Source organism: Rutidosis leptorrhynchoides, chromosome 4 (assembly GCF_046630445.1).
Source record: "Rutidosis leptorrhynchoides isolate AG116_Rl617_1_P2 chromosome 4, CSIRO_AGI_Rlap_v1, whole genome shotgun sequence".
NCBI classification, from domain to species: Eukaryota; Viridiplantae; Streptophyta; class Magnoliopsida; order Asterales; family Asteraceae; genus Rutidosis; species Rutidosis leptorrhynchoides.
In genome coordinates, this window is record NC_092336.1 from 64,017,250 (window position 1) to 64,027,500 (window position 10,251).

Consider the following 10,251-nt stretch of genomic DNA (forward strand, 5'->3'; position numbering starts at 1 on the left):
TCTTACTTATTTATTTTACACTTATCATTAAATCATTCATATAAAACTTCAATAAAAGTCACTTATTAATTAATAGAAAATATCTTGAAATTTGGGGTGTTACAAATGAGGAGGCTAATGAAACCGGTCCAACCATATTGGTTGCTCCTATACTTAGACGCTCGACTAGAGTGCCCAAACCTAATCCTAGGTACTCTCCATCAACAAACTACTTTCTCTATACTGATAATGGTGTACCCAAAAGTTACTTTGAAGCAAGAAAGTCCAAAGAATCCATACAATGGGAGCTTGCTATGAAAGAAGAGACGGGGTCACTTGAGAAGAACAACACTTGGTCACTAGTGAAATTACCTCATGATAAAAAGGCGTTGCAAAACAAATGGGTGTATAGAATAAAGAATGAGGTGGATGGCAAGAAGAGGTACAAAGCACGGTTAGTGGTTAAAGGGTTTCAACAAAGGAAATGGGTTGATTACCAAGAGATATTCTCACCGGTGGTGAAGATGACTACTATTCGTTTGGTGCTTTCGTTGGTCGCATCCGAGGACTTACATATCAATAACTAGATGTGAAGACCGCATTCTTACACGAGGATCTTGACGAAGAGATCTACATGAGGTAACCCTAGGGCTTTGAGGTAAAAGGTAAAGAGAAGTGGGTTTGTATGTTAAAGAAAAGTTTGTATGGAGTGAAGCAAGCACCTCGGCAATGGTACTTGAAATTTGATGAGTTTATGAAGAAGGTTGATTTTCTAAAATGTGAAGCGGACCATTGTTGTTACTTGAAGAAATTCAAGTCTTCTTACATAATCTTATTGTTATACGTTGATGACATGTTGCTTGCGGGTTTGGACATGTTCGAGATCAATAAGTTGAAAGGTATGCTTTCAAAAGAGTTCGAGATAAAGGATCTTGGTAGTGCTAAGCAAATACTTGGAATGAGTATTGTGCGTGATCATGCTAAAGGTGTTCTATACTTATCTCAATCCAAGTATATTGAGAAAGTAGTAGAAAAGTTTAATGTTGATAAAGCAAAGGCTCGTACTATGCCTTTGGGTAGCGCGAAAAAGTTATCGAAGAATCAATCACCTAAAATGGAAGAAGATAAAGTGGAGATGGAAAAGGTTTCGTATAGATCGGCCGTGGAAAGTATTATGTATGCCATGGTTTGTGCGAGACCGGATATAGCTCATGCATTGGGAGTTGTAAGCCGTTATATGTCTAATTCGGGGAAGGAGCATTGGGAAGCGGTTAAATGGTTGCTTTGTTATTTAAAAGGAACTTCTAGTATGGGATTGTGTTTCTCTAAAATCAATGTTGTACTTAGAGGTTATGCGGATGCAAATTTGGGTGGATTTGGTGATTCAGGTAAAAGTACTACGGGATATGTGTTCATGGTTGGTAAGACGGCGGTTAGTTGGATGTCTAGACTATAAAGGAGTGTTGCTTTGTCGACCACCGAGGTCGAGTATATGTGATATTACTCAAAATATACATATTTATCTTCGCAATATCTCCCTACTTTCGTGGCATTTTGATACGGGTTGTGATGATTAGTGAGCGGTTTTTGGTATTTAGTCGTTTCAGGACAAAAGTGGCCAAAAAGTTCATATTTATGCTAAGGAATCAACCTTTGGGCCAAAGGAATGAACCTAGTGAAGTTTTGGAGTGAAAATGAAGTTTCAGGGTCAAAAGCGCTCCTAAGGTCAAAAGCGGCGCTCCTATGTGCTAAAACCTGTATTAAAAAGTCAGTGACCAAAAGCGACGCTCTCATCCTCAAAATCGGCGCTTTCAGGTCAAAAGCGGCGCTCCTGGTCTATTGCGGCGCACCCAAAAGCGGCGCTCCTACCCCTATTGTGGCGCTCCTGGAGCTGATTCAGCCAGAAAATTCAGCAGACCTATAAAAGCAAATTTGGGGTTTGTGAGTGAGAGAGCTAGTTCCTTAGGCTATTTTGGAGCCCTAAAAGGGTTCCAATCATGATTCCATCAAGATGAAGTCCAATTTCATGCTCCAAACTCTAATTCCATGAAGATTAGTGATAGATTCACATCATACATTCTCCATTTTAGTGTTTCTTCTCCATTTTGGGTTGTAATCTCCACTTTACTTTACTCATTTTGCACTCATTAGTTGTAATCTTTGTTTTTCTTCATCTAGCTTTGAACTAATTACTTGTAATCACTTAAGATGATGTTTATTGATGTTTTTATGCTTATTGCTAGTGTAATCTTTGCTATGTTTGGCTAAATCATTTGTGTTTGCTTATCTATGAATCTCTAATGCATAAGATTGGCCCTTAATCAATTGAATAATGTTGTTTGAATGAATTACATGATCATGTGTTGTTGAGATTGGCTAAAGAACCATTGCTATGAGTTTGTTTTAGGCTTGACTTTGATTACATATGTTGAGTAGCTCTCTTAGTGATTTGAGAAGTGAATCAATGTGTGCTTCAACACCTTAGGTGATCTAGACAACTAGCTAGGGAATTACAAGTGATTGTGTTCTTGATCTAAGTTGATTTTCAATTGGCCTTTAGTCAACATAGTAGTGCCGATTATCTTAAGTGATTTCGATAGTTGGGAGTTTTAATTGATTTTAACTCAAGCTCAATCTTAATGACTGATAACGCCAAAATTATACATATTTGTTGTCGTTATTTCGATCCGATTTTGTATCATTTTGTATATAATTGTTGTACTTGTGTATTGTAATAAGTTAAAATGTGTGTACAATCCGTTGCGAGTGTTGAAGCGAAGATTTATGGAAAATATTGCTGATTTTAGAAGATTATGCGCACCTGCACCGTTTTGGCCATAACTCGGTCATACGAACTCGAAAAATGGTGAATCTGGAGCCCAGAAGTTCGTAACTCGGAGCTCTACAAACTCATGCTGGAAAATTACTATTATTAAGAGGTAGATGCGGCGCATCTACTTTAGATGCGGCGCATCTAAGACCAAAAAATGCCGAAAGTTTTAGATGCGGGGTTTCTGATCCATGAAGCGCATCCAAGGAGTCAGATGCGGTGCATCTGTGAGGGGATGTGGCGCATCCCTTGCCTGCCGACAGTTCCTGAGTGCTAAACGAGCTGGAAAACATTTGAGCCTAAAGTGATACGGCGCATCACTAAAGGGATGCGGCGCATCCCTCTCCAGAACACTATTCTACCTAACTTTTGAGCCTATTTAATGGTAGTTATCCCTTGTACTCAAACACACATCATATATCAATAAATAGCTCATATTAGAAAGCTCAAGAGGGGTTCTAAGGCTTGTCAAGAAGGAAGTAACACTCTTTCAACACCAAGATTGAAGCTAGTTCATCTATTTCGATTGGTATTCTTGTTTTCATTCACTTCTTGTTATGTTTATGAATTTCAAGTATATGAATTGTTGTATTGTTCTTGTTTTAATCATGTCAAGCTAAAAACCTTGTGTGTTTACTTCAATGTAAGATTTATGGCTTGGGATTGTTCTATATTTTGATGTTATAATAGTTACAAGTATGTTTTGATTGATTTATTAATCTAGTTCAACCATAAGAACCATTGTTATGCTTGCTTAGTTCATTACTTCAATTATATAGATTGCAAACCTATTAATGTGAGTTAACTAGAAAAACAATCTATACTTCAATACACCTAGTAATCTAGACGATTAGATGCATAAGCTTAAGTGATTTTGTTATGTGTTTAATTCGGTAATTGAATAAGTTCCAAAGCAACATAGTTATGAAATTACCTCAAGTGATTGTTGTAATTTAGGTTTTATGTGAGTTTAACCGGGTTGGGTCTAGTTAGTTAATCAATCTAAATCATCATGTTCTTTCAAAAGATCCATTGTTGTAACCATCCTTGTATCCTAGTTCAATTATGTAAGTTATGAATTGGTTTATGTGAGTTTATCAAAGGCCATAGCTTATACTTTAACACCTAGTGATTTAGCCACCTAAATGTGAGTATAGGATGTTAATTGAATGATATCTAGGATATACAATCATGTAGTTTACTTAGAGTGATCTTAGTAAACTAGGTTTTATGTGAATTCAACCACGAAAGAATCTTGTTGATTAAACATAGCTCTTAAGTTTATAGATATTGTGAAATTGATATAAACTAATTACTTGTAACTATGAAATAATCATTTTAATTACAAAAGAACAATCCTGTCATTTATCAAGCATAGAAATAAACACCACCTTCTCATTCCTGTTATTTACTATATCTTGATTATTGTAGTATTAAATGAATTCCAACTTAAAATACAAATTCCCTTTTAGAATGATTAATTGTTTAAAGTCCTTAAAAACAAACTGCTCCCTGTGGTACGAACTGGTCAATGTACTTGCTAATTACTACATGATTGGGTTATAGTTGTCTGTATTATGTGTTAATTATTAAGCATATTGTCTATTGTCTATATTTTAAAGGTTACGTCTTAACACATCAACTTTTTGGCGCCGCTTCCGGGGAGCGGTTTTGTTAAAAGATTTTAATAAACTTTGAATTATTCGATCCTTTTGTAGGAATTCAATTCCTATAAAAATTACTTTTTATTGTAAGCTTGTGTTTTTGCAATTGGTTTGTTTATGGTGTTATGATTGCAGAATAGGTATTAATGCATGAATCTGCGTTCTTTCAACTCTGATTTAACTCCTTCATATCCTGAACCTGAAAGAGAACTTCACAAACACTTAAGAGCTCAAGAAGTAGAGTCTCTTGCTCAGGGTTTAGAATCACTTTCATTGGATTCTAACTCTGAACCAGTTATTCAACCAGTCATAGAGCCAATTATTAAAGAAGAGGAAGAGATGGCTACTACAAATCAAACGATAGATGCATTAATGAAGGCAACAAGAACAGGTCAAGGCCACGCAATTATTCAACCCACAATGTCTGACGGTTTTGAAATAAATGGTCAATTTCTCCACATGGTGACTACTACATGCCAATTCAGTGGAGCTCTGAATGAGGATGCTAACGAGCATCTTCGTAAGTTTGTAAGCATTTGCAAGCTATTCAAGATCAAAGATGTCACCGATGATGTCGCATGTTTAAAAATCTTTCCATGGTCGTTAAAGGATGATGCAAGAGATTGGTTAGACTCGTTACCAGAAGGTGATATAGAAGATTGGAATGACATGATGGATAAATTTTTGTCACAGTTTTTCCCTGCTTCAAAAGCAGCAAAGTTACAAAGGACATTAATTACTTTTGGCAAAAACCTAATGAGACACTATATGAAGCTTGGACCCAATTCAATAAAATGTTAAGAGTGTGTCCTCAACATGGGTTGAACACATTCCAAAAGGTCCAAATATTTTACAAAGGTTTTAATATAGCTACTCGTAAAGATATTGATGTTGCAGCAGGAGGTTCAATTATGAAGAAAACACCTGAAAAAGCTCACACCATCATTGTCGATATAGCAGCACATACACATGATTGGCATCAAGAGATGGAGTTCTCTAGATCATCAATCATTGCTAGTGCCGAAAGTAGTGATGAAATTGGAGTGGTGAAAGTCCAACTAAAATTCGTAAAGAGACAAATGGAGAAGATGACTAAAGAAATGCATGCTATAAAAGTAGGTTGTGAATTATGTCAAGGACCGCACCTTACTAAGGATTGCGATCGAAGTTCAATGGAGGAGCAAGCTAATTTCATTGGTTACTCAGGGAATCAAGGTTTTAATGGTTATCAAAGAGAAGGAGCTTCGGGGTCCAACAATTATAATTACCAAGGAAGAAATTCAGGTTATCAAAACAACTCGAAAAAATTTGCATATCAAAATGGACCACCAGGGTTTAACAATAGAAATCAACCATCCTACAATCAAAATCAATTCCTACAACAGCAAAATCAAACTCATGTTAGCCCAGGTTTAGAATATTTACTTAGGGATTTCATGGTGAAACAAGGAGAAAGTGGAAATCTTGTACAACAATAAATAAAAAGTCAACAAACTACGATTCAAACTCTTGAAAGAGAAGTGGGTAGGATATCACAATTACTAGGGGAGATGCCACCGGGCACTCTTTCATCAAATATGCAAGTGAATCCTAGTCATGGTATGAACTAACCTAGACCACCAAGTGCAAGTAACCCTCTAGTTATACTAAAGAAGAAGGATACTCAAGTTCCAGCGTATTCACAAGTGAATGATATTTATAGTTTCTATGAGGATGAAGCAAGTTTCAAGACACCGGAGCATAGTCATATTTTTACTCTTGGGTGTGAAGATGATGATGAAGAGTGTGATGAGTTTATATTTTCTGATTTATCCAATATGGCGGATTACACTCCTTATCAAGAGATTGATGGTATCCGAGTTGAAAGTGTGAAGAGTATAACATGTGAAGATGAAGGAATCCGAGTTGGTGACATAACTCCCGAGTATGGTGACTATTTGATGAGGTTGATGTCGGGAAATCATGCGGAAGTGAAGAAAATGGAAACCACCGAGCCTTCCGAGTTTAGGGTTGATGATAATTTGAAGATGATCAAGGAAGAAGCGAAAGATACGGTGAAGCAAGCACCTAAAGTGGAAGACTACAAACCACCCATTCCATACCCAAAAGCACTTGCATTCGAAAAACCAAAGGAGAATCATTGTAAGCCTTTAAATACGAATAATATTTGTGTAAATATACCTTTAGTTGATGTTATTGCAGGTATGCCAAAATATGGGAAATTCTTGAATGATTTGATGACAAAAGAAGGAGTGTGAGAGCAGGCATCATCCGCGTTTCTTGAAGCATAATGTGCTGCTATTGTGAAGAAGAATGAGTTGCCACCTAAGTTAGGTGATCCCGGAACGTTCATAGTACCTTGTAAGCTTAATGAATCTAAAACTCTTAGATCATTAGCTGACTCGGGTGCGAGTATAAATCTCATGCCCTATTCCATTTACTCGCGTTTGAACTTAGGTGAACTTAAATCGACCAATTCAGGCATTAGATTCATTGATCAGTCGGTTAACAAACCTATAGGGATTGCTAAAAACTTAGTAGTAAAAATAGGTGAACTTGAGTTTCTAGCTGACTTCGTAGTTGTAGACATGAAGGAAGATAAGTTTGTACCTATCATTTTAGGTAGACCATTTTTAGCAACTGCAGGTGCTTTAACAGACTGGAAAACAGGAAAACTAGTTGTGAAGGATAGAGGCAAAAGTGCAACCAATCAAACTGAGTTTAGTATGAACCCACAACCCACACCTATAATTTCAGTTAATGTTGTTGACAATGTCAAACCCGTTAGTCAACAAGCTAAGTGTGGGGAGGGTGATGAGGAGAAACTAGATAGTAAACCGCCCAATGATAGTGTTGTTGAGAAAACCATGAAGAAGTTATATGGTAGGGTTAGAAATGCTATGTCGGAAAAAGATGAACATTTGAGAAAGAGATTGGTGTCAAACTTATCGAAATTTGAGAAAGATAAGTTGAAAAAATTGGTTGAAGAGTCAAGATTTTCGGACTCTTGGTTATTGTCAAATATTAGTGGTGAGAATGGTTACGGTAATGGTTCTATTGGAGTAAAGAAGGTTGATGTTTATCACCCCGACGTTAGTTAAAATTGGGGTGGAGTCGCGTGAACGACTCACTAATAAACTTCACAAATTGTATATAGTCCCCCTCGTGTGCTTTGTTTAATGATTTGAATTATGTTTGTTATGTTTCAAAACAATTTATCTTTATGTTTGGTGTGTATTAGGATGATGGTAACTTCAATTATTATAATTTGGATAATTTAGCTTCCTTAGGTAATTTAAAGTGGGGTTGCTTGGTACATGGATTACCACCCCATTTGTTTGTGTGAGATATTTGTTTTGTTTGTGATAGGTGAGCATTGTGCTAATTGCTGCAAATTTCAAAGACTGGCAGTAAGTTCAGCACATACTTGATTAATGAATGATTTGTGGTAGCAAGAAGTGGACGATGTTCTTATGCTGGCATTCAGTTTAGCGCTATCATCCCTTGAACTTCGGTTTTAAACCTTGAAAGTAATAAACTCTTATACACTCTTTAACCCTCTCGAATTTAAATTTTTTTGATTTCATGTAACGAGGGCAATACATGAACTCAAGTGTGGAGAGGAGGTTATAAATTCTTTCGGGTTTTGATTTTGGTTAAAATGGCTTAAAATGGTGAAAATTTTTGAACTTTTATCTTCATAAATTCAAATTTTGTTTAAAATTTGTAGATTTTAAAACTAGGTGTATACACCGAAATTATTATCACGAAACAAATTTAGAAACAACCAAATGATTGAATTTATTTTGGTTAAAAATCATAAAACTATTAATCATATAAAAGAGATAATCAATATGCTATACCATATTCTTAATGGAAAGAATCATCAAGTACTTTATTATTCTAACAATCTAATCCAATGCTCATCAATGTAATGATTGTGAAGGAAGTAAAGTCTTCCAAAATGACACACTTTCTAACTTATGTTAGAAGATGTTGTCCAGAACAGCTGTAGGCTGATGAAAAATCTTGAAAAGTCATCTCTATCATCAGCTAGAAATCCACCTCACCTCAGCATCAAACAGGGTTTTTGGTGGTCAGACTTATCCTAACCATGAGATGGATCTGTCTCGTACAATAGGGGGGGCACAATGCAAATTAGCTTTTAAGACTAATGAATCTAATCCCCAGATGGATGATCTCTGTAAAGAATAACCGCGTCTATGTTTGACCGCGGTCAACATACATATGCCATAACAAATTGAGGTGTGGAAACTCATGGTTCACCGATGATATTTGCACACGATATAGTTTCTTCCAAAACTTATGCTATTTTATGAATTATATTGTGTAAAACCATTTTTAGGACATCCGGTTTCAAGTTCCATGATACTTCAATCATGGGGGCGAGTAGCTTGCTAAGCGCCGACTGAGGCTTTGGTTTTCAGTTTCCCTCAACCGGACTTTGAGGTTAAAACCGGAAAACTTGATTAGTGTAAAAACTAACATGACTAATTTTCAAAATATCAAAGGTTTTTCGCAAAGGTCCTAATTTCCCTAAGGATCCAAATTTTCAAAGAAATGTGGACTTTAAAACCCACCTTTCGACATTGGTGTGATTTCAATTCGCGTGAGTACTCAAAAGGTGTGTGTATACTCAAACGCGTGCGTGTGTTACATTGTGAAATAAATAAAAAAGTGTGAGTTTGATCCGAGTGTGTGTTCCATATAGCGTGAGTTCTTGTGTTCCAAAATAACGTGTGTGCTTTGAGTACTTCGTGTGACTAGTGTAAACTTGTGTATTATATCGTGTGAGTGTGATTCCCATTTTTTGTGTTCTCAGTTAAATGCGTGTGTTCACTATAGTAAATATTGATTTCTTGTAAGTCTTGCTTGAGGACAAGCAAGGTTTAAGTGTGGGGATTTGATAACGCCAAAATTATACATATTTGTTGTCGTTATTTCGATTCAATTTTGTATCATTTTATATGTAATTGTTGTACTTGTGTATTGTAATAAGTTAAAATGTGTGTACAATCCATTGCGAGTGTTGAAGAGAAGATTTATGGAAAATATTGCTGATTTTAGAAGATTTTGCGCACCTGCACCGTTTTGGCCATAACTCGGTCATACGAACTCGAAAAAGGGTGAATCCGGAGCCCAGAAGTTCGTAACTCGGAGCTCTACAAACTCATGCTAGAAAATTACTATTATTCAGAGGTATATACAGCGCATCTGCTTTAGATGCAGCGCATCCAAGGCCAAAAAATTCCGAAAGTTTTAGATGCGGGGTTTCTGATCCATGAGGCGCATCCAAGGAGTCAGATGCGGTGCATCTGTGAGGGGATGTGGCGCATCCCTTGCCTGCCGACAGTTCCTGAGTGCTAAACGAGTTGGAAAACACTTGAGCCTAAAGTGATGTGGCGCATCACTAAAGGGATGCGGCGCATCACTAAAGGGATGCGGCGCATCCCTCTCAAGAACACTATTCTTCCTAATTTTTGAGACTATTTAATGGTGGTTATCCCTTGTACTCAAACACACATCATATATCAGTAAATAAATCGTATTAGAAAGCTCAAGAGGGGTTCTAAGGCTTGTCAAGAAGGAAGTAACACTCTTTAAACACCAAGATTGAAGCTAGTTCATCTATTTCGATTGGTATTCTTGTTTTCATTCACTTCTTGTTATGTTTATGAATTTCAAGTATATGAATTGCTGTATTGTTCTTGTTTTAATCATGTCTAGCCAAAAACCTTGTGTGTTTACTTCAATGTA